General features: G+C 40.3%; 1 protein-coding gene across 2 annotated transcripts in view; it reads right to left on the minus strand.

Annotated features, from left to right (window-relative positions):
* The window catches only part of ATP6V1C1 (ATPase H+ transporting V1 subunit C1), a 42,416-nt gene extending 26,859 nt beyond the window's left edge, over positions 1-15,557 (minus strand). Inside the window, exon 1 of one of the 2 annotated variants that reach the window (XM_087864680.1) lies at positions 15,382-15,557. The gene's annotated coding sequence lies outside the window, so the exon portion shown is untranslated. The remainder of the gene's footprint in view (positions 1-15,381) is intronic. The other variant, XM_045805827.2, reaches the window with a different exon arrangement.
* Positions 15,558-24,243: the final 8,686 nt, after the last annotated feature.

Below are 24,243 nucleotides of genomic sequence, written 5' to 3' on the forward strand. Positions count from 1 at the left end.
AAAATTTATTACCCATTTTCCTCTGGAAGGATAGTTACATTTTACTTTTTTGCTATTATAAACAATTTTGCAGTGAACAACCTTGTGCATGTCTGGTTTGGTGAAAGAGTTTCTCCAAGACAGACAGAAGTAAAACAGCTGAATTGAGTATGATCATGTGGTAGACTGTCTCCAAATATGGAGGCGACAAGTCTTTCCATGCTCCAATGCAATGTGACTGCCACTCCTCCCATCAAAAGATGGATTCTGTTTCCCCTCATCTTGAATCTGGGCTGGTCTTGTGACTTGCTCTGACCAACAAAACTCAAGAAAGCCACAGTATGTGAGTTCAGGGCCCAGGCCTCAAGAGACCTTGCAACTTCCACTCTGTTTCTTTTTCTCAGACCACCATGGAAGGAAGCATGTAGTCTAGTCTACTGGAAAATAAAGAGGCCACATGGCAGAGAAACAGCAACACTAGGGCTGACAACCAGCATAAACTGCGAAATAGCTCAGTTTCTTGAAACTTCCAGCGTAGTGAATGTTCCAGCTGAACGCAGCCCCATCAATGAACCCAGGTGAAACAAGCAGAAGCAGCACTGAGACAACCCACAGAATCAGGAGAAATAAGAAACCACTGTTTTAAGCTACTGAAGTTTGGGGTCGTTTGTTATGTATTATGAGATAACGACAAAAACCATCATCAACTTTGCTGGGTACTGTCAAACAGTTCTCCAAAGCAGTTACCAAATGAAGTTCCCACGTAATGGTATAAATTGTTCATAAATATGTATTTACAGAAAATATAGAAACATGCATAGGAGAAAGGTGCTTTAGCTATGTATTTAAGATTTCTTTAAAAAAATATCTGGGGAAAATATGGCAAAATGTTAGTACCTGTCAAATCTGGGTAGTGAGTACATGGATGTCTGTCAATCTGAAATATTTGAGCTTTTCTGTATACTTGAAATATTTCAAAACGAAATATTTTAACTGTTAAAAGAATGTAATTACTTTATGAAAAAATAAAACAGAATACTTAGCAAATTTATAAAAACTATAATTCTAATGAACTCTCAAATGGAATATCCAGAGAATAGTCTCGTTACTACGTTAATCCTCCAAGCACAACTTTTCTAATACTAGTAAAGATGCTTTCTAATCTGTTTATGTTATGACCAAGTATAAAAATATATTGAACAGGGGCGCCTGGGTGGCTCAGTCGTTAAGCGTCTGCCTTCAGCTCAGGGCATGATCCCAGAGTCCTGGGGTAGAGTCCCACATCGGGCTCCTCCGCTAGGAGCCTGCTTCTGCCTCTCCCACTCCCCCTGCCTGTGTTCCCTCTCTCGCTGGCTGTCTCTCTCTCTCTGTCAAATATATAAAATCTTTAAAAAAAAAATATATATATATATATAGAATATATATATATATATATATATATATATATATATATATATATATATATATATATAGAACAGAAACCTTTTTGATGTTTTGGGATTTTTAAAAAATACTTTAGGGTCAACATATTCAGCAGCTCTAATCACATAAGGTAGTAAAGGTCAGAGCTTGGACTACACCTGTATTAATTACAGGATCCATCTCAGTAAGTTGCTTTTTAAATTAAATTCCTGATGAAATGTTGTAGGTCTATCTCCTGCTTTCCTGTCGTTGTATAATCCTGTTCTCTACTGTACCTGGGCCACCTCACCTAAGCAGCTCCAAACCTTGCTATCTTTTCACTTGCCTTTGGCCACTTCAGCTTTGGCTCTTCCCTATCTCTGGTCTCCTCCATCTAATATTCTCACACTTATCAAATCTAGCTTTTTTAGCCCAAACACCAATTACAGGACAACCTTGAATTTTAAAATTCTTGGTTGATTAGAGAATCCAATAATATCTTTCAACCTCTTTTAATAATTCAGATCTTCTACGTGATGGTAGTTTTTGGGAATTTGAGGTTTGATTATAATTATTTATACAAATGGTTCTGTTAAAGTATATCTGATGACATTTTAAAGCTCCTCTCCCCTCAAAATAGGTGATTAAATCAATTAAGTTCTTCCTGAGATTTTTTTTTAATGATTTTTTATTATATTATGTTAGTCACCATACAGTACATCCCCGGTTTCCGATGTAAAGCTTGATGACTCATTCGTTGCGTATAACACCCAGTGCACCATGCAATACGTGCCCTCCTTACTACCCATCACCGGTCTATCCCATTCCCCCACCCCCCTCCCCTCTGAGGCCCTCAGTTTGTTTCTCATAGTCCATAGTCTCTCATGTTTCATTCCCCCTTCTGATTACCCCCCCTTTCTTTATCCCTTTCTTCCCCTACCGATCATCCTAGTTCTTATGTTCCATAGATGAGAGAAATCATATGATAGTTGTCTTTCTCTGCTTGACTTATTTCACTTAGCATTATCTCCTCCAGTGCCACCCATGTTGCAGCAAATGTTGAGAACTCATTCTTTCTGATAGCTGAGTAATATTCCATTGTATATATGGTCCACAACTTCTTAATCCAGTCATCTGTTGAAGGGCATCTCGGCTCCTTCCACGATTTAGCTATTGTGGACATTGCTGCTATGAACACTGGGGTGCATATGGCCCTTCTCTTCACTATGTCTGTATCTTTGGGGTAAACACCCAGTAGTGCAATGGCTGGATGATAGGGTAGCTCAATTTTTAACTTTTTAAGGGACCTCCACACTGTTTTCCAGAGTGGCTGTACCAACTTGCATTCCCACCAACAATGTAGGAGGGATCCCCTTTCTCCACATCCTCTCCAACAATTGTTGTTTCTTGCCTTGTCTATTTTTGCCATTCTAACTGGCGTAAGGTGGTATCTCAGTGTGGTTTTGATTTGAATTTCCCTGATGGCTAATGATTTTGAACATTTTTTCATGTGTCTGTTAGCCATTTATATGTCTTCATTGGAAAAGTGTCTGTTCATATCTTCTGCCCATTTTTTGATTTGTTTATTTGTTTCTCGTGTATTGAGTTTGAGAAGGTCTTTGTAGATCTTGGATACCAGTCCTTTATCTGTAGTGTCCTTTGCAAATATATTCTCCCATTCCGTGGGCTGCCTCTTAGTTTTTTTGACTGTTTCCTTGTCTGTGCAGAAGCTTTTTATCTTGATGAAGTCCCATAAGTTCATTTTATCTTTTGTTTCTCTTGCCTTTGGAGATGTGTCATGAAAAAGGTTGCTTTGGCCGATGTTGTAGAGGTTGCTGCCTATGTTCTCCTCTAGAATTTTGATGGATTCCTGTCTCACATCGAGGTCTTTCATCCATTTGGAGTTTATTTTTGTGTATGGTGTGAGAGAGTGGTCAAGTTTCATTCTTTTGCATGTAGCTGTCCAATTTTCCCAGCACCATTTATTGAAGAGACTGTCTTTTTCCCACCGGATGTTTTTTTCCTGCTTTATCAAATATTAGTTGCCCAAATAGCCGAGGGTCCATTTCTGGGTTCTCTATTCTGTTCCACTGGTCTATGTGTCTGTTTTTGTGCCAGTACCATGCTGTCTTTGTGATCACAGCTTTGTAGTACAGCTCGAAATCCGGCATTGTGATGCCCCCAGCTTTGTTTTTCCTTTTCAACATTTCCTTGGAGATTCGGGGCCTTTTCTGTTTCCATACAAATTTAAGGACTATTTGTTCCAGTTCTTTGAAAAATGTCCTCGGTATTTTGATCGGGATAGCACTGAAAGTGTAGATTGCTCTGGGTAGCATGGACATTTTAACTATGTTAATTCTTCCGATCCAATTCCTGAGATTTAAAAATTATCCAAAATGCAGCTTCTTCAAAGACTGTAATAATATGAGCTATTACAGTAGATGTCACTATCATACCATTTAGAGTTCTAGAAAATCTTTTTCATCCAACAGGTTTCCAAAATATTTCAAGAAGAAAAAGCACCCCATTTCTTATCTATAAATACCTGCCCTACCCTATTTCATTGAGCTTTTACTATGATCAAATGAAATAACGTCATGATAATTCTAAGCAAAAGTGGAGTCTAGTAACGTCTAGAAAACGGGTGCCTGGCTGGCTCAGTCAGGGGAACACATGACTCTATCACAGGGTCGTGAGTTTGAGCCCCACGTCAGGTGCAGAGATTACTAAAAAAAAGAAACTTAAAAAACATCTAGGAAACTTACAGAAAGTATTCTAATTCCATCTTTCAACTGGAGCCCTCTCTGGGGCCTGTTTGGTTATGGGGAGGAAGAGGTGTCCTCTATGTTTGATACTGTGTTAGACACGTCTCCTATGCTATTTCACTTACTCAAGACAGCCCTATGAGCTAGGCAGTAATACTTGGAGAGGTTACTAATTTACAAGGTTATACAAGTGGCAAATGGGGTTCAAATCTCACTGCGTTTGACTGTAAAGCTATGTTCTTTCTATTGTGTCATGCTAGAAGAAAATGTTCTGCACTCAGACCCACCTGAGCTCTCCCTATTTGGAGAGATCCACCTGTAACCTTAAACCCTTTCGTTCTGTTTCTTTCCAGGCTCTGAGCAACCCACAGGCCCGAGGAATTCTTCAGATAATGGGACCTGATCTGAGCTTCCCTTCCCTTTTCGTTTCATCCAGGATCACCACAATTTCTAAAACAGCAACACCCAGCATCGCAAACTATCCTAGCTCCTAGAAGGAACAATGATATCTCCAAACAGAAAAGCAAAATAAATAAGAGATTCAAAAGACCTGGAGATAGAATATAAATTAAATTTAAAAAGAGACCTGGATTTCAGAAAGAAAAAAGCACAAACTTTGGAGTCCATAAGAGTTAAAATCCTAACTCTATCCTCTCACTAGTTTCCTCATCTGTGGAATATTACAAATCCCTTCATAGAGCTGTTGGAAGAAGTCAACAAAATGATGAATGTAAGAAATGCCCATGAGAATAGCATCAGTAAGTCTTTTGCAAAATCCCTTTTTCTCTGTTTCTGAACAATGTCCACTGTTATCCTGTGGATACAGTCACATAAAAAAATTTCTCCTTAAGGAGTGCCTGGCTGGTTCAGTTGGCAGAGATGTGACACTTGATCTCAGGGTCACTGAGTCCAAGCCCCACACTGAGTGTAGGGCTTACTCAAAAAAAAAAAAAAATCTTTAAATTTAAGAAACTTTAAGCTCAGTTCCAAATAAAATTTGTCTTTGCAGATGAATATACATATATGCTTTTTGGGATCAGAAGATGAAATCCATATTGTTAAACACATTTCCCCTTTTATCTCAGCTGCAGGAAAGAGTCAAAATCGGGTGTTCGATGGTTATCTTCTCATCAAGAACCTAGACACTTCCACCTCCTCTGAATGCTGCTCTGAATTCCTAATCATTTCCCTTTATTTCATCTTATATATTGGAAGTCAACATAAATAGAGACAAATCATATGTTAAACAAAGAGAAAATTAAAAGGTACTCCAATCAAACGTTGGAGTTCCTCAAAACTCAGATCTAGTTCTAAGTCCCTCTGCTGTATGTGGGTATAAATGTGTATACACAGAGTGCCAGGGTGGCTCAGTCAGTTAAGCGTCTGACTCTTCATTTCAGCTCAGGTCATGATCTCAGGGTCACAGGATCAAGCCCTGCAACCGGCTTCATGCTCAGCTGGGAGTCTGCTTCTCTTTCTCTGCCCCAACTCCCACTTGCGCACTCTCTCAATTTTTTAAAAAATCTTTTTAAGGGGCGCCTGGGTAGCGCAGTCGTTAAAGCGTCTGCCTTCGGCTCAGGGCGTGATCCCGGCGTTCCGGGATCGAGTCCCACATCGGGCTCCTCGGCTGGGAGCCTGCTTCTTCCTCTCCCACTCCCCTTGCTGTGTTCCCTCTCTCGCTGGCTGTCTCTCTGTCACATAAATAAAATAAAATCTTTAAAAAAAATTTTTTTTAAATCTTTTTAAAAAAATTTAAAAATGTGTGTATAGTTTTTCTCTTGAAGATGTTATCTATACTCAAGGAAATTCCAGGCTAGACACTAAACACTCTCCCAAATTTTCATCTCCAGCCCCAGGCCCCTCCGCTGCATCTAGAGCTGTACCCAACAAGCCTCCTCAACTAACTACAAGACGTCTCCACTTGGATGTCTCAAAAGCACCTAAAACCCAACGTTTCTAGTCAAACTCTTAATCTCTTCCCCAAAACCTTGTCCTACTCCAGTGTTCCCCGAGTTAGCACAGGTGTACCCCTGCAACATTAGACAATTAGAATTGTCAAATGTCATCAAGATAACAGCCAACACTTATGAAGCACTTCCTATTTACTAGCACCAGTCAAAACACTCCATACATAGTATGTTTAGTATGTTTAAACAACCTTATCAGATAGGTAATAGTTACAAACAAAGAAACCAAGGCACAGAAAGTGCCTCATATATTAGGAGATATATAATATGTATCTTATATCATGATTTGCTAAGATGATAACATATATCATTGTATGCTAAGAATGAAATGTATTATATGCTTTCATAGCACCTTCTTTTCAGTATTTCCCTGAGGGACAACTTTTTAATAATGTCTTTCTTCTAAATAAACTGCCCCTAGAGTAGGTGGAAACCATGACAGTTTTTGCTCACAGCTCAGTACCTGGCATAGAGGCCAGTATGTAGAACCTCAAAAAGTATCTGATGAATATTCCTTTTTTTTAAGATCTTATTTATTTATCTGAGAGAGAGAGCGCACCCGTGCTCATGAGTGGGGGCGGGGCAGAGGAAGAGGGACAAGCAGAATCCCCGTTGAGCAGGGAGCCCTACGCAGGGCTCGACCTCAGGACCCTGAGATCATGACCTGAGCCAAAGTCAGATGCTGAAATGACTGAGCCACCCAGGCGCCCCTGAATGCTCTTGAATGAATAAATGTGAGAATTAAATGAGATAACATAAAGTACCTGGTTTGTAACTGGTTACCTCCCTTCACTTCCCCTGTATTTTTTAAAATCAATTTATTGAAATACAATTTATATACAAAATTGCACTCATTATAAAGGTACTGTTTAATGAGTTTACAAACGTACACATCTGTGTAACCACCACTACAACCAAGATTAAAAACCCTTCTGTCATTCTAAAGCCTTTCCTCACACCCAGTCCCAGTCAATTCCCACTGCACCGCCAGCCCTGGACAGATGATGATCTGCTGTGAAACTACAGATTAGTTTTGCCTGATCTAGAAGTTCACTGTAAATGGAAAATACATTATATATTCTTTGTATAGGACTCCTTTTGCAAGTCTTTGATATTTATCCACGTTGTGTGCATCAGTAGAAGTACATTGTTTTATTGCTTACTATTACATGACTGTACTACAGCTTGCTTATTTATTTGTCTGTTGATGGACATTTAGACTGTTTCTGGTTTGGGGCCATTGACAAAAAAGGTGCTATGAACATTCCACTACAAACTTTCTGTGAAAATATATTTTCATTTCTCTTGGAAAAAAGTCAAGAAGTGGAATTCCTGGGTTGAATAATTAGCATATACTTAACTTCATAAGAAGCTGCCAAACTGTTTCCCAAAGTAGATATATTACCAAGGTATGCAAGTTCCAGCTGTTATATGTGCTCACCCAACACTTACTGCTGTGAAGTGTTCAGTACTGCTGTCTAATTTACCAAGTTGGTCTTTGCTAACATATGCTGTGGCTTAAGAAAAATTTGCCAACTCCACAGCCTGGACTTCACTGAGCTTCTTGAATCTCTGTTTAGTGTTCATCAAATTTGAAAAAATTTCACCCATTATCTTCTTCAATTTTTTTTTTCTGCTTCCCTTTCCCTTCTTTTGAGACAAAAATCACACGTTAAACCACCCAAGGTCGAAAAGCTTCTCTCCATTTTTTTCAGTTGTTCTTCTGTGCTTCAGTTTGGGTACCCTCTTGCTCTATCTTCTACACTGCTGAACTTTTCTTTAGAGTATTCTGCTATTCATCTCACAAAGTGAATTTTTCACTTTAGGTGTATTTTTCGGCTTTTTAAATTCCTTTTTTTTTTTTTTAAGTAGGCTTCAAAGCAAGGCTTGACTGTAGTTATACTGTGAGCACAACAATGGAAATGCATTGCTTTGGCAATAAGGGGAGAAATGTTCACTTTCGTTAAAAAAAAATAAAAGAACAGACAGAGCTTGAATAAATGTCCCACACATTCATATATGTGTAATTAATTTGGAAATGTATAACGTGGTACCATGATTGATAAAATATAAATTCATTTGAAAGCATTAAAAAGATACAACTTGCCACTATTAATATCCCCAGTATTGCTAGTTCTATAATACAGAAATGATTTTTGTTCTGTGGTGCTCAGAAACCTTATGTATCAACCCACTTTTTGCATGTTATCCATGGCAACTTATAAACTTAAAAAGTGAAAAGCAATATGAAATATAAAATCAAGTACAGAACAAAACAAAATCTGAGTAAACTCGCTGTGCTCAAGAAACGCAAATTTTTATTTAATTTATGAAGGAAAGAATACAGAGGATTTTGAATGCCCTACATAAACATAGCAAGGGGCTTTGTGACCACAGTGTAGGGTCCTGATTCATTCCCAAAACATTCCCTTGAAAATTTTTTCCAGCTCTAAAAATACTGGTGATAGGAGGCTGAATAACTCACAAATACGTATGCTCCTAGTTTGCTTCTTTCTTGGAAATAAGACTCAAATCTGCCAGTCTGCACTGTCATCACAACTAGTGTCCTTGTCTGAGTTTTTCTGCCTTACCTTCACAATCTTTCTGAATTCTATCAATCTTGACCTCAGGCGGGCCTGCCTTTAGTTCTCTTCCTACTTGCCTCTGCTCAGATAGTCCATTTTGCACAAAACTTCTCTTCCTGTCTAAACCAACTCAAACTTCCCTTAACAAAATGTTTTTCCCAACTAAGCCTAACCAGGCACTAAATCCATTATAATCCCAAACCAGTATGTTCCCCTCAGTACGTTCTCCCTCTAACCCATTTAAACCCATGTAATTAACTGCATTAAAGCAGACATCTATTTGGTGTTTTGTCACATATCTCTTGCTTAACTGTAATTGTTTTCAATTTAGGGTCACATCATTCATGTCACCAAATGCTGTGGGTGCTTAAGTTTTCAGAACTGTGGTAGGATCTAAAAAGCAAACAAATAAAATGCACTCCCTATCTTGAAGGAGCTTACAATCATGTGCACACAGGTCTGTATGAGTAGGTAGGTCTTTGTGTGCTGTTAGGGGTGGGAGGAAAACTTAACACAGACGACAACAGAAAAAAAAAAAAATCGAAGCAGAATACACTGGAGGGGCTCCTGGGTCGCTCAGTCGATTAAGTGTCTGACTCTTGATTTCAGCTCAGGTCATCATCTCAGGGCCGGTAGGTGAAGCCCTGAGTCAGGCTCCGAGGCAGGCTCTGTGCTCAGGGCAAAGCCTGCTTGGGATTCTCTCCCTCCCTCTCTCTACACCCCTGCCCCGCCCCCCTGCTCGTGCATGTGTGTGCACGCACACACACATTTTCTCTCTCTAAAAATAATATCTTTTAAAAAAAAAGCTACACTGGAGCACAAGAGAAACACTGGTCCAATTTTTAAAATACTATTTTGTCTGACTGCTGTAAGTATGCTGCTTTAAAAAAAAAAGTAACAATTATTTTTCAAAATGGGAGAATGAAAAGGAGAGACTAAAGGAAAACCTGGGTACAAAGCTCTGAGACTGTTTATTTACTGTGTCAACCCACTTCTGGGAATTTGAAGGCTGTAGATTATTTTTCTACCACAACTGATGTAAATATAAAAACAATAAAGTAATAACCACCACAACATAAAAGGTTAGGATTATAAGCTCAAACAGAGATCTGCTGGCATTTCTTCTTAAAGGTGTGAGCCTGACCCAACACAGGAGCAACCACAGAAAACAGTACTGAACCCCAGTAAGTGTTCAATACTTAACTGATTTTAATACTTTCAAGAAACCAACAGTCTCTGAAATGCAACCACTTTTCACAGTAAATAAAATTTCACAACAAATTAAGACTGACGGTGGTTTACATGCAAAACCTTTTCAGTCCTTGAAAATACCAAGTTTACTAAAGTGGCCTATTTCAACAAGCTCAAGAAGAAACACCTCAGATGTCAGTGAAATATCACGCAGCCTTCCAATTGCAATATATCGACTTTTAAGAGAATTCATCACGTAAAAGATTTACCACAATCCATTCATTTTAAAAAGCTGCCACATCCTTCCCCAGAAATTGTTAACACCATACAAATAAAAAGTAAAAACAACTGTTTCCTCTCTGAATATTAAAATTCTACCCTTCAAAACAGAAGCATCTAACTGAGGTTGTGGGAAGGGCTTACTGGTAATAAAACTTGTTTAAAAGTTTCCAATAACTAAAAGGGGAATTTTACCTTTCAAGGAGTAGTTTCATGATTCATTTGGAACGAATTTAGAAATTGCAAGAACACGTACTTTCTTTAAATAAATCTTAATTTTTGCCTTTTTGTTTTCAACTGTAATATTTAAAATTGCTCTATAATCCCATTACAGGGTACCTAAATTTCATGCCATAATACATTTAAAGATGAAAGACAATTTTATCTTTAATAGACATATTTCATAAGCTACCATCTTTTTTTAAAAGATTTGAGAGAGAGAGAAGGGGAGAGAGTGCGCGCACAAGTGCATGAGCGAGGGAGTGGGGGGGGTGAGAGGGAGAGACTCTCAAGCAGACTTCCCCACTGAGCGCAGAGTCCAATGCAGGACTCAATCCCACGACCAACAAGATCATGACCTCATCCAAAATCAAGAGTTGGATGCTTAACTGACTGAGCCACCCAAGCACCGTAAACCACCATCTTTTTATTTCACAGTTCACTAAAAATAAATTTGTAAAAGCCAAGCCTTAACTTTTGCACAGATATCGGTCATAAAAACTGAAATGTTGGGAAGCGGAGGTGGATGGTGTTAGTGTGTGTTAGGGAAAATTTCTTGTAATTTTTAGTAAAGCTAGATGAATTGGTAGAAATGGCAAGAGGGCACTGTATACCTATTACTGAAAGTAATCATCAGGACCTTCTGAGCTCCCGGAGACTTCCTCTCTGCCACAGGCAACTCACCAATGACCCAAGGAACAAACAATTCCTTCCATGACAGGGGAATCCCTGAATCTACATTCATGGCTCCCAAAGTGTTACTTCTCTTTTATTTTGGGCTGGTATTTTATAACAGTGATTGGACCACAATACCAAATTCCACCAGAAGATGCTTATATCTCTAACACAATGTAGCCTGAAATTCACCAAGTTACAGACTTAAAACAAGTTAGTTTTCCCCAATTCATCACTCCAGTAAGCTTGAGATTCTGTTTATTCAGAGTGCAACCACTTACTGAATATGCACTATGTGATAAGCACGTCAATATGCTATGCAATTTTGTGTTTAACTTCTTCAAAGATGTTATTACCACCCCCACTTGTAGATTAAAGGACAATTAATGAAATTATCTGCCCAAGATCACACAGCTAGTGACTATACACATTTTACATGCTAGTTTATTAAAATACTACTCTTAACTTCTATACCCCCAACATCTAAGAGAGTGCCTGTCACTTAACAAACACTCAAATATCTGTCGAATAAACGGTAGCACCACATGCAAGTGTTTTGTAACCAAATGGTACCTCTCTCCTCCATGAGTTTGGAAATGTATGGGAACATTTTAGGTTGTCCCAACATGGAGGCTACTAACTGCATTTAGTGGATGGGGACCAAACAACAGACCGTCCTGCCCAAAATGCCAGTAACATCCATACAGACACATTAAGCTATAGCCTGCTTCATAATGAAAACCCTTCATGGTAAAGTTAATCCACCTGTTAATCAGCTTAATTTACAAATAACTTCCTATTCACTGACAGTTTCCTTAAAAATATATCAGTTTCTTTTCATAAAACACCGTTTTTGCACCTACCTGGAATTTCATTTTCAAATACACACACACCTCATTTTAGATAAAGAGGTAATGCTCTTTTATTCTCTGATGTAATCAAAGCACCTCTCCTCCACTGCCCACCTGACTCCTTTCTGAACTCAATAAATGTTGAGCAGATTTACACAGTGATATAACATTACAAGTAGATTTACCACTAGAAAATAATTCTGCTTCATTATCAAGAATACAGTTTGAAATTTCTGGTTCCAAGGGTCACTCGTGTCAATAAGAAATTTTAGAATAACCTGGGTCATTGCCTGAGCTATCTTTCCAAGGGCACTATAGTAATGGTTTCTACTATGTCTTAAAAATGTCGATGAAATGAGAATCTAACATGAATTAGTGTACAACTAAAACAGCATATAATTGCACATCCAAAGGGTGAAAAAGATTTACTTCCGCAGACAGATCAAAATATGTACAAGAACAAAATTTAACTAGGAAATACTAAATCAAAACTGTAGCTATCCCTAAACAGACTCAAGTTCAATAGGAAGATTGCTTAGGAACTGGTGGACTCCAAGGAGATCCTTCTGCAAAGGTTTATTTTGGCATTCCAGTTTTGCTCTTTGGCCAATGGAATTATCTCACGAGTTATGGAAATAATCACAAAATAAAATTTCTGAAGCCCTGAATTTACTTTTTAGGTTGTAAAAGCCAATGTAAATGAGGTTCCTAATACTGATATGCCAAAAATTAAAATCTTCTGGCCAGTTCTAAAAGCAGAATTACACTAAGTACCTAGCTCTCAGGATTTACTTCAGTCAGATCCCGAGTACTGTTTCTTTAGATTTTATGTAGTCCCTGCAAGATACACCAAAAGAGAAAAAGATCCGGGAGTTCTGAGACACAACCCCAAGGCTCGATCTTCACCACAACTTGAAACTTGCTTGTTGCCAAAGAACCGTGATTGACAACCTGAGCACTGTGAGTTCCACTTTGTTGCTTATTATCTCCTCCCGCAGAACTGTGAATTGACTAGCTCTACCCAAGCTTACAGAAAAGCAGTTTTTAAAGCGCTGACCACCACTGCCAAATCCTGAAGGTGTCCTACTAGAAAAAGTTCACCAAAAGTGCTAACGTGCTGAATCAAAGATTACAACGTACTTCTGGAAACTCACCCTCTCTAGATATGATTGTGGTTAAGTATTATGTAGGTAATCAGCAGGAACAATATACCAGCAGTCAGCACACTGTGAAAGTTCTGTCAGACTGAGACAAATCTGTTTCTAGTTCCAAGGGTCTAGACAGGTTCCTATCTACAAAATGAAATGCATTTTCATCTACTCTCTCTCAAAGACCTATGAGAACAAAATAAACATGAAAGTTAATTGAGTCCACCCTGTTACTACTATTCAATGAAAAGTACGCTGGAGGAGTAACATTACCAAAGGATAAGTCTAGAAGGCCAAAACAGATTTTTGCAAAGGAATCTCCAGTCAACCCCCAAATGATCCAGCCTCCCCTGTCCTCAGGACTGCTTAAGGGTAGTTATAACTACACTCAGTGAAGGGTCAAAATACAATCTAATCATTCCCCAACTCCTTAGCTCCTCTAAAAGTGAACACGGTTAAACCTTCTCCTTAATTCCTTAGTGGAGAGAAAAGGTAGCCTGCCTTCAAATCCTTCAGTGGCTCTCCATTTCCTACAGGAGGAAACTATTAAATTGCTTTGCCATCTCTTGGCAGAAATTACAACAATGTCCTCCCGAAGTGGTTTCCCCTCATTCAGTTTTGCACCCTCCACATTCTCAACAAAATTTTATTTTTAAAAAACACTTCTAATTCCCTCTACCACCTAACATCTTCACTGGCTTCCCTTTGCTTTTAGGATAAAAGCCTTGCTGGGCCTGATCCCAGCCTTCCCCTGCCTGCCTCTCTCACATAGTTCTCTCCAAATTCTACCCTGCTAGTCCTCCTACAACTTCTCAAAAGCTTTATTCCTCTTCACATCTCAGGGCACTGACATACGCTGTTTCTTCTGTTTGGAACACTTTTACTCACATCTTCACAGCCTTTTTAGCTTCTTTTCGGATGTCAGTTTGAAAGTCGTATGCTCCAAAATGCCTCCTTTGAACGTTCTATAAAGGCCATGTCCTTTACAAACTCTTTCACACCACTGTTATTCCTTCCAAGCACATTCCACACTTGCATAATTATTTATTAAGACCCATATCCTCCACCTGACTGGAAGCTCTATAAGAGTGATCCTGTTTTCTAAACCTCCATATCAGCACAGTACTTGGTATAAGGCTCAATATATATCAGTTGAATGAATGACTAAATATCATTCAAAGTCTTCATTACATGACCCCAACTTTATTTTTTACTTCTCTGGAATTCAAATCCACCATAAACCTGGACTTTTGACTCCCCTAGAAGCACTCTTTTTTTCATCTTCAGGCCTTCAAATCTTGTGGCTTTCCCTACCTAGAAAGTTCTCATTTCTCTCCACCTGTTCAAGTCCCACTGGCTTAGAAAGATCCAAACCCAGTTATCTTTCCTCCAGGATATTTCCTGATAGTGTCAGTTCATACCTCTATCCCTGCTCCACAATTCCAAAGCACTTAGCAATTTTTTTGATAATTACATATAATCTCATAGTACTTCAATGTGTCATATGTGCGTGACTTATCTCCCCAACATTGGTGCGAACTCCTAAGGCTGGACTGTTTACACCCCCACTCTCAGAGCAGTGCTAAGCACTGAGCTCTCACTGAAATATTTGGTTTTTCCCTAACATACCAGATTTTTCCTCTGAAAAGAGTATCAGCGTCTCTTTACTCGTTTCTCAGGTGATTCAATTTGCCTTATGTGACTCTCCCCTCAAGTTCCTTTTCAGGGGTTTCTTGCCTACCCTTCCCCCATTCTAATAAAAAAATGGTTTGATAATAAAAATAATAATAAATCTTGTTCTGTCCCCTGCCTACAAAGACCCAGCATCCTCTGTGAGAGTCCCCTGCCTGTAGTGACGGGCTCCTAGACCCTTTAAACTGCCATCCCCGCGCTACTCACAAGCGCGTACGTCCAGTGAAGGGTCTTGAGCTCGCTGTGACCTCACACACACCATCCCAGATCCTCATCTGGGCTACTCTGTCACATTTCATTCCTCTAAATCAAGGGGTGTGGATTCGCTTCCCCCCCACACACACTTCCAAGGAGAAATGTCCCAGACCCGCAGCGTTTCTCCTTCCTGTCTAGGCTATTCAGTACCCCCCAGGGCCATTTCTTTTTCCCTTCTTCCTCTTCCTTAGAAACCGAACCCACGCCCAAGATTTCAACAAACCGACGACGAGAAACCAGACACAACCATCCAGCCAGCTCCAACGCCACAACCTCGGCCCCTGCGCCCACCCCCATCCCTCCCAGACGGCGACCGCAGCGCAAGGTTCGGCCTGGCCAGGACTCCCCATCCGGGGTAACCATCGCTCACTGACCCAGGAAGGTGTCAAACGACGAAGTGGCTGCACTAACAGGTACAGAGGCAGACAGCCTTGCAGACGTTAACGGCTCAGCGCTCCATCCCTCCCGGACCTAAGCTCCGGCCTCACGGCTTTCTCGACCCCAGCGCCTACGGAGCAAGTCACGTGCCAGCCGGAGAAGTCAGCTGACCGAGGCGCGCGCCGCTTCGCCTACGCGCGCGCCACTGCGCAGCCGCAACTGCCGTCGCAGCGGCGACCTCCGCGGAGGGGCGGGGCTGGGAGGCTCTCCGGGGCGGCCGGGAGACCCGGGAAGGCTGGCGGCCGCTGTGCCGGGCTAGGTGGGGTTTGCAGCCTCTCCCGGCGTCCTAGCGCCGTCTGGTCCGCCCCCTGTGAACGTCATCGCCACCATCCCTAACGTTATCTCAGTTTTTCAGGTTTCTGTGGGTCAGACTTTGTCTCCAGCCGCCTGCACAGGCTACTGCACTCGGGGTTTTCTTCAGACAGCCTCGATTTCTGAGTAATATCCTTAATAGTTTACTTCAGCTGATTCACATTTTCCTTCCAGTCCACTTCCAGTTAATTCCATAAATGTTCGTGGAACATACTGTGCAGTAGGCATTCTGCTATTTTTTTTTTTAGGATTTATCTACCAGAGCGAATCACTCCTTGCCATGAGAGGGCACGTTATCTAGTTCAGGAGTATGTGTGGCGTGTGATAAACATCACAATAGTTGAAACCACATTTCATAATGAGAAACCAAGAAAGGTCTGAGAGCAAAGGCATGCACGGAGGGAAAAAGCATATCCTTTGGAAGGAAGAAGGTAGCAAGCCGCTCTTCTGAACCCAGCATGTTTCATTGGCTTGGGAAAATAAGGGGGTATTATTCTAATTTATAAGTTCTAGAAACGATAGAGAAATTTGGGATTTTCTAATTTAGTTCGTTTAGATTTACAGATGAGGAAAGTGAAGAACCAGAGGTCACAGAGCTGTTTAGCACAAGAGCGTAAACATACCTCATTTAAAATCCTCGTTTTGCTACTATCTGTGTGACCTTAGGCCTCTAAAGTTCAGCTTCTTTACCTGTGAAATGGTGGTAATGATACACACCTTTTAGAGGTATTGTCAGGACTGAAGAAAGTATGCATTTAGCACAGTGGCTGGCACATAGAAAACACCCAGTAAATGATCACGAGGATCACTGTACATTACAGGACCCACGTTTTCTGAGCTATCCCATGCCTTTTCTGCTCCTGGGTCTCTGTAGAAATTCACCACAAGATTTCCTAAAGCCTCAGTATTAAATTGGATAGAAAGTAACAACCAACCAAACTATCCCCAACCTGATATTTCTTACCAATTCTGGATGAAGTTCAGGCAATTCCAACAACCAGTCATATAGCACAGCTTTGGAAACTTGTCAGGAATTCCAAAAGCTTTATCTAGCAGCACAAAAATGGGCCTAAAGGCAATATTTTGTTGGCTCTGTACTGTCCAATTAAACTTTCTTCAATGATGGAAATGTTATTCTGTGCTGTTGATATGGTATGCACTAGCCTTATGTGGATACTGAGCACTTGAAATGTGGCTAGTGTGACCAAAACTTAATTTCAAATTTTATTTCACTTTAATTAAAATTTAAATACACACGGGAGGTTAGTAGCAACTGCTTTGGACAGTGCAAGTTTAGGGTCTACATTTGAAATCTTTTGGGTTTTTTTGTTTGTATGCGGCCCTGAAGCAGAATTCTAATCTCAGTTTCTTAAATTTTAAACTCAAGTGCATCCACTTCCAACTTCCTGACACTTTCCAATGTTTTAAACACCATGTTATACTTGAGAGACAGTGTAATGTTGTGTTCAATAAATGTTAGCTCTATTACTAGGCCAAGCATATCTCATTCAAAAATCTAGCACGCATATTTAATATAAGCAGGGCATGATTGCTTTCTAATGGCTTCTAATAGTAAGAGAATGTGTTTTACAAAAAGAGAGGAAGCTCACTTTTCTATACTACACATAGGAGCATGCTAAGTATGTCAGTATTTATGATAGGCATGCCACACTTCTCCCTCCATTTCCTACTCTCTATATACTCCCCACTAGGAAGTACCTTTTAAGCTTAAAGGCACTGAAAAAATGCATAGAGAATATCTATTTTTTCCTCACAATTTTTTCAAGGGAAAAAGATCAATGTTTTAATTAAACAAAGTGGGGGAAGAATTTGAAACTAATAGCACAATAGAAATCAAAATCACACACACACACATACACACAAAAGAAATCAAAATCACTTCACCCTCCTATAATATTAAAATTATATGGAAAGTTGGTACTGGTATTCCCCTGAGAAAAGGAAATGTCCTTGTCTAGGAAAACACCTTGATAAACTAGGAACATGGAAGATAAACTGAGCTTGGGTAAATGGAGACAAACCAAAGGCATAACTAAACTACTTTCCAGATTGGAAAGAAACAGAATTGGGGTGAAGCGGTAGGAGGAAAGCATAGGGAAGTGAAGGAAAGAGAGAAGAGAGAGAAAGCAACATGATAAAGGGCTTACAAAAACAGGAGTGCTTAGAACTCCATTTGAGATTGCTCTCATGTAAATCTTTTGCCATCTGCCCAAATTTTTAATAAAGTCTAAGTTCAAATGCTTCATATAAGTTTTTATTTTGTGGAGATTTCTGCTCTCGGGTTATATTACATGAGGAGCTCAGACAAATGGATAAGAACAATCAGTAAGATCACAACACACAAATGAAGAAAAGACACAAACAATTAGGAAAAGAAGAGATACCACTGGCTAAAACATATGGAAATATATTCACCCTCACTAGTGTTCAAAAATATAAATAAGACAAGGGCTCCTGGATGCAGTTGGTTGAGCGACCAACTCCTGGTTTCAACTGGGGTCATGAACTCCGGGTCGTGAGATCATGCCCTACAACGAGCTCTACACTCAGCATAAAATCTGCTCAGTTTCTCTCTCCCTCTCCTTCTGCCCCTCCCCCCTGCGCATGCTCTCTCCCTCTCAAATAAATAAATAAATCTTTAAAATATATATATATAGGGGTGCCTGGGTGGCTCAGTCAGTTAAGCGTCTGTCTTCAGCTCAGGTCATGATCTCGGGGTCCTGGGATGGAGCCCCGCATGGCGCTCTTCTCCCTCTCCTCCCCATTTGTGCTCTCTCTCACTATCTCTGTCTGTCTCTCTCAAATAAATAAATAAAATCTTTAAAATATATATATATATGACAACATAAATATCTATAAAAATATAAATATAAACAAGAACTTACATTAGCAAAGCTAGAAATATATATGTGGTAGCCAATGCTGGTGAGAATGTGGTAAGATAGATTCTTATACTGCTAGCAGAAATGTAAACTGGTACAACTTTTATAGTCAGCAATTTGACTTATGAAAGTGAAGGCTTAAAAATGTTCTTTTATTTCATCTACAGTAGGGTGGAAGTAATTCACAAGATTGGAAAATATTTATCCAAAATATGTCCATTATATCATAAAGTCTATTTTCATCAGCAACAACATCAATTAAAGATTTAGTCGAATAACTAAACCCCTGTGAAGGTGAAGTGTTGAAAATGGTTTGAGGTTTATATCTTGAATGTTGAGAGTTTAACATTCATAATTAACGAATAGAATACACTAAAGCAGTGGCTCTCAATCAGAGGATATTTGGCAATGTCTGGAGACGTTTTTGCTTGTCACGACCTGTGAGGAGAGGGATATTAGAGGTGTTTAGTGAGTTGAAACTGGGGATGCTGCCAAACACACCACAATGCACAAGCCAGGCCCCCACAACAAAGAATTCTCTGGTCCAAAAGTCAACAGTGCTAAGGAGTGAGAACCCTAGTACTAGACCCATGAAAGTCTCAAATTCCAAAGGTTGTTTTTTTTTTAAGATTGATTGATTGATTTTAGAGAGAGAAAGATAGAGAGTGTGGGGGGAGGGGCAAAGAGAGAGGGAGAGAGAAACTTTAGCAGACTCAGTGCTGAGTGCGGAGCCCCCCCACGGGGCTCGATCCCACCACTCTGAGATCACAACCTGAGCCAAAACCAAGAGTTGGACGCTCAACTGATGGCATCCCCCAAACACCCCCTAAGGCTTAACTTTTATTTTTTTAAGTGATCTCTATGCCCATCGTGGGGCTCAAACTCATGACCCTGAGATCGAGAGTCACATGCTCTACTGACTGAGCCAGCCAGGCATCCCATTAGCTTCCCAAATTCTTGATTACCAACATGATATATAATATTCTCAGTTCTTTATCTGTAAAATTGAAACAATAATATCTACCTCTGTTGTTGTTGTAAGAATTAAATGGAATCATGTAATAAATTATAGTCACATTGGCACTTTGGCTTGTCAACCAGGCTCACTCACCAGCTAAGAAAGAGGTTCCCATATGCCAGCCTCACAGTGAATTCTGGACTTGTCACAGTCACAAATTTCTACATATCATGCCCCTTGCTTGAGAAGAATAGAAACAAATTTTTTTTATCAATAAATGCCAACTATTTAATGAATAAGAGCTTTTTAAAATAGGTTTTCATTTATTCCTATCATAACAATAGATATTAATTATTTCATAATTAGAAAGTATAGATAAGCAAAAAGAAGAAAATGAACATCACCCATCATTCCACAAGGCAGGGAAAATCAATTTGGTACATCTTTCGAGAATATTTCAATTCAGATACACGCACATATGCAACCTTTGCCGTAGGTTCAGAGCAGCTGGTGGGGAACGTCTGCGTCCGATCTTCCCCAGAGCAAGAGTGTAGGACATCCATCCTCTTAGTGCCTCAGCTGGGCTGTCAGCTGAGGGATGTCTGACATTGTCTTCATTCCATCCCCTGCTGTTAACCAGGGTCACCTGTAATGCTTCCTCATTCATAAAGTTTTTTCTGAGCCCCATAATCATACATATAACAACAGCAATTAGAGCTAGGCTTCTAACGCCCTTAGTTTTGTGCCCAGCACTGTTCTGTGTGCTTTGCGTAGATTAATTCATTTAACCCTCAAAACAACCCTTTGGTACAAGTATTATTATTATCCCCATTTTACATACGAGGAAACTGAGGCATGAAGTGATAACGTAATTTTACTAATTAATAAGGGGCAGATCTGAGTTCTGAACCCAAGCTGTCTGGCTCCCAAGTCTTAACCTCTGCAGCATAAAGCTTCTTGTACTATCTCTTAGACATACTTCTTTCATACTCTGAATTCTCATGGCATTCTTATGGCATTTAGCTAATTTCACTTGCATTACAATGTATCAACCTTACCGAGACCACCTTTTATTTAGTCTCGAATGTGCGTTGTAGGTAAGCATCCAGTAGATGATGAAATAGATTTTACAATTAAAGGAAAGGTCAGATTTTCAAACATTTAATGACAGAAGGGCAGGGAAGAGGTCACTTAGTAATTAAACCTGTCAATTCCTCTCTTCTGTTCCCTGCGTTATAGGTCCCTGAACTAATAGAAATTATCATCTTTGTCATTATCTCCTTGGAAATGTTATGAAGCCTTCTTGGGAGCAGCAAATGTTCATAGAAGTAGGAAGATAAAATATGTTTTTTAAAAAATCATTCTGTCCTTTCACCTGTATTTCAAGATTTTGTTCACTTTATTATTTCTTTCTAATTTGTTCATTCCAGCTTTAAATAACATATTAGGAAAGATTTTGAACAACTTCTGTTCTTTACTAGGAAGTGGCTGGCTACAGACTAAATCTATTCAATTTTCATCTTATTTACACCAACAGCCTAAAAGTAATAGCAAAGGAGTTAGCATTCAGTAGTTATAAGGAACTGATCAGTTAAAGAAAAAAAAAGGAAAAAACATGCAAAAAAACAACTGATAATTATAAACATGTTTTCTTTAGTAGCCCATTTATTGTTACATCTAATTCCTCAATTTACAAACATCCGTCTTTCAACACAGTTAATAATACAATTGATTTGCTGAAGGGAGAATGTGTTTTTAAAAATTACCAACAGAAATAATGAACACTCATTTTGAGTACGCTTTCAATACTTTCATCTCAGCCCTTACTATTTTATTAAATGTATTGGTTTATGTGACTCAGGGGCAAATGATTCTTCATAGATCTCTCACATTTCTGCACGCCCTGTTAGGAGAGGCACTAACTGCCTTTTCCCCAGACTTTCTTTGCAAGGATGTTTGTATGGCACACAGCGTTGGAACACAGAGCTAGCGGCTCCTTCTGAAGTGCTGGACAGCCGTACTCACTGTACTACCGCACAGTGAAAGATCTGGGTTCTGTGAGCTCAGGATTACTCTCCTGTAATGAAATCGACTCTGTGTCCCCACATCCATCCAGGCCCATCCATGTCCCCGCCAGGGGAATTGGGGGAACTGATACAACTATGCTGATGCTCCTGTCACATACTATGCTGTGAGTACAAGTCCTCGGTCTCTAACCCAGGGGTCTTGTGTCTGCAGCTAGCAGCCACGAAACTCTGACAGGCCAGGCTACCGTGTAGGGTTAAATCTCAGACCCTTCCCAGTTCTTGATAGTGTTTGTGACAGGAGAATACTTCAGAGACACAGCTTTCTGGAAGAGGAAGGATGAGGATCTCATGGCCTGATTAATGGAATTTGCAAGATGGCCATGAAAATAGATTATAAGCCTAATTGTACGGTCCCCAGGAATCAGTTGCAGTTGTATGTCTACTAAGCACTAAACGGCCCTCTGCTTTACAGGCTGTTACTGAGGAGGAATTGTGTGGGTGATTGCAGGCCACTCGGTCTCAAAGACTCTAGATAGGGCCAAGGTTGCTATGCTGTGAACTCTCCTCCAGGCAGAGGCATTTCCTCACCATTCTGGCAATCAGCCTCAGGTCCTCCCTTTACAATGACTAGTACTCATACTTGTCCTGGGTGAGCAGAAGGTCACCCCCCCCCCAACCAAAGAACAGTTACAGAGATCATACGGATAATGACGGCTAGGTTGAGAACACCACTCACCAAGTCTCCCTAGACTGGGGACATAATAAACGACTGTAAGTTTATAAAAATGCCTTGTCTTTCTTGCATGGTTCTTGCAGATGAAAGGTCTGGGTGAGAGTAGGGAATGACTGGGGAAAAGTGAAGGGGTAGCCACTGGAATGGAACACGCTGGTTTTGTGATAGAGGAAGGAGAACAACCCAGCTCCCAAGCAAGTAACACCCTAGACCTCAGCAGGTGTGGAGGAGGAAGGACCTTGAGGATCTTTGTCCTTTAGATCATCCCTGGAGCCTTCTTCAGGCAGGAGAACCTGTTATTGTGATTCTCCTAAACTGTCGTAAGCACTTTCAATTTAACTCACTGCTTTCCCCTGCAGGATGGCTCTGAGAACAGTTTGAGGTTTGATTGTCATTTCCCTGAACCTTACCAACATGTTTATCCAAAATAGCAAGGAATGGTCCCAGCTCCTGCATGTCCCACACAAAACACCTGTCAACACCTCTAGATGTCTTCCCCAACCCCATTTCTATAGTCACTGCTCAGTCATTCCAAAGGGTGGATAAATTTTAGTCTGACTTCCCTCACACAGCTCCTCCTTAAACAGGACTCCTTAAACAGGACTAGACTCTGTTATTCAACGTGACCTGAGAACCTTAAGATTTAACAGCTGGTGGGCAGCTGTTTGAGGTACAATCAGGCTATGCCCATTGATGGGCATAGGTTTAACTTGGGGGGACCAACAATTGTAAACAATGCTTTCTTTCCAGGGTTACCATGTACACTCCCAGGACTGTATTGCTTGCATGCCATCCAGGCATTATCTTGACTTACTTCCAGAAACACGGTGATTTGCATCTTAGGAATGATCGTGAGAACATGAAGCGTTTAAGGAAACACTACTAGTAGATCGCATAGCCCTCAAATGACTGTGAACCCAAAACGAAGTTCAAAATCAAGACTTTGATTACCTGGAAGAGCTTCCCAAATGGATAACTGGCTCATTTTTTATGGACAGTTGATGTTCAGTTACTGCTACAATGAAAGTTATCCAACTGGGAAAAAGCAATATAAAATTTGTCTCTTGAGTTTAACTGAAGTGACCAGTGACACCAGCTCGGCCCTGGAAAGCATTCAGGTCAGCCTCAACTAACTGGCCAGGGATATTATCAATGGTAGAATTGCTTTAAACTTCTTCCTCATGGGCCAAGGCAGACGCTATATGATTGTTACTACATCCCGCTATTCCTACACTAATGCCCTGGGCCAAGGGGAAAAACCAGTGGAGAAACTTGGGAGAGTCCCCTGACTTCTCTTAAGTTAGACCCTGGTGGTTTATGAGATCTGTTCAATGGGCTGAGGCCATTGCTATAGGATGGCTGCCTCCTCTTGCTGGGATTCCTGTTCATAGTGGCTTTAATAAGATGCTATATGGGATATTGAACATATTTGGCCCCAGCCTCTGTCAGTTAGGTTAATCAGAGTGGCCAAGGGAATAGCAGTCATATTTATGAAAAAATTCACAAGAAATCAAGACGGTGTAGAAAGGAGGGGTAGGTATCACTGGGAGATAACGCTTCATGGGTTTCTTGCATTTCTGCTGTTGTTTTGGACTTTCCTTTTTTCCCCCTCCATTTTCAGGGCCAGTTGACTCAGCAGGTAAGTTGTTACACACTTCTTAGCAGATCCTGACCTCCACGGCCACTGTCCTGCTTGGATTCTCTTATTAAGGATGTTTGAGTAACATTGGAAGATAGAGATACTATCTCTCTCTAGAGCAAAGTTCTGGAAAGCATTGTTTTTAAGATTTCATTTATTAATTTGAGAGAGAGAGAGTGCACATGCGAGCAGGGGGAGGGGCAGAGGAGGAGGGAGAGGAAGAGGG

Source organism: Ursus americanus, chromosome 9, assembly GCF_024610735.1.
Source record: "Ursus americanus isolate L20-20 chromosome 9, mUrsAme1.1.p, whole genome shotgun sequence".
Lineage (NCBI taxonomy): Eukaryota > Metazoa > Chordata > Mammalia > Carnivora > Ursidae > Ursus > Ursus americanus.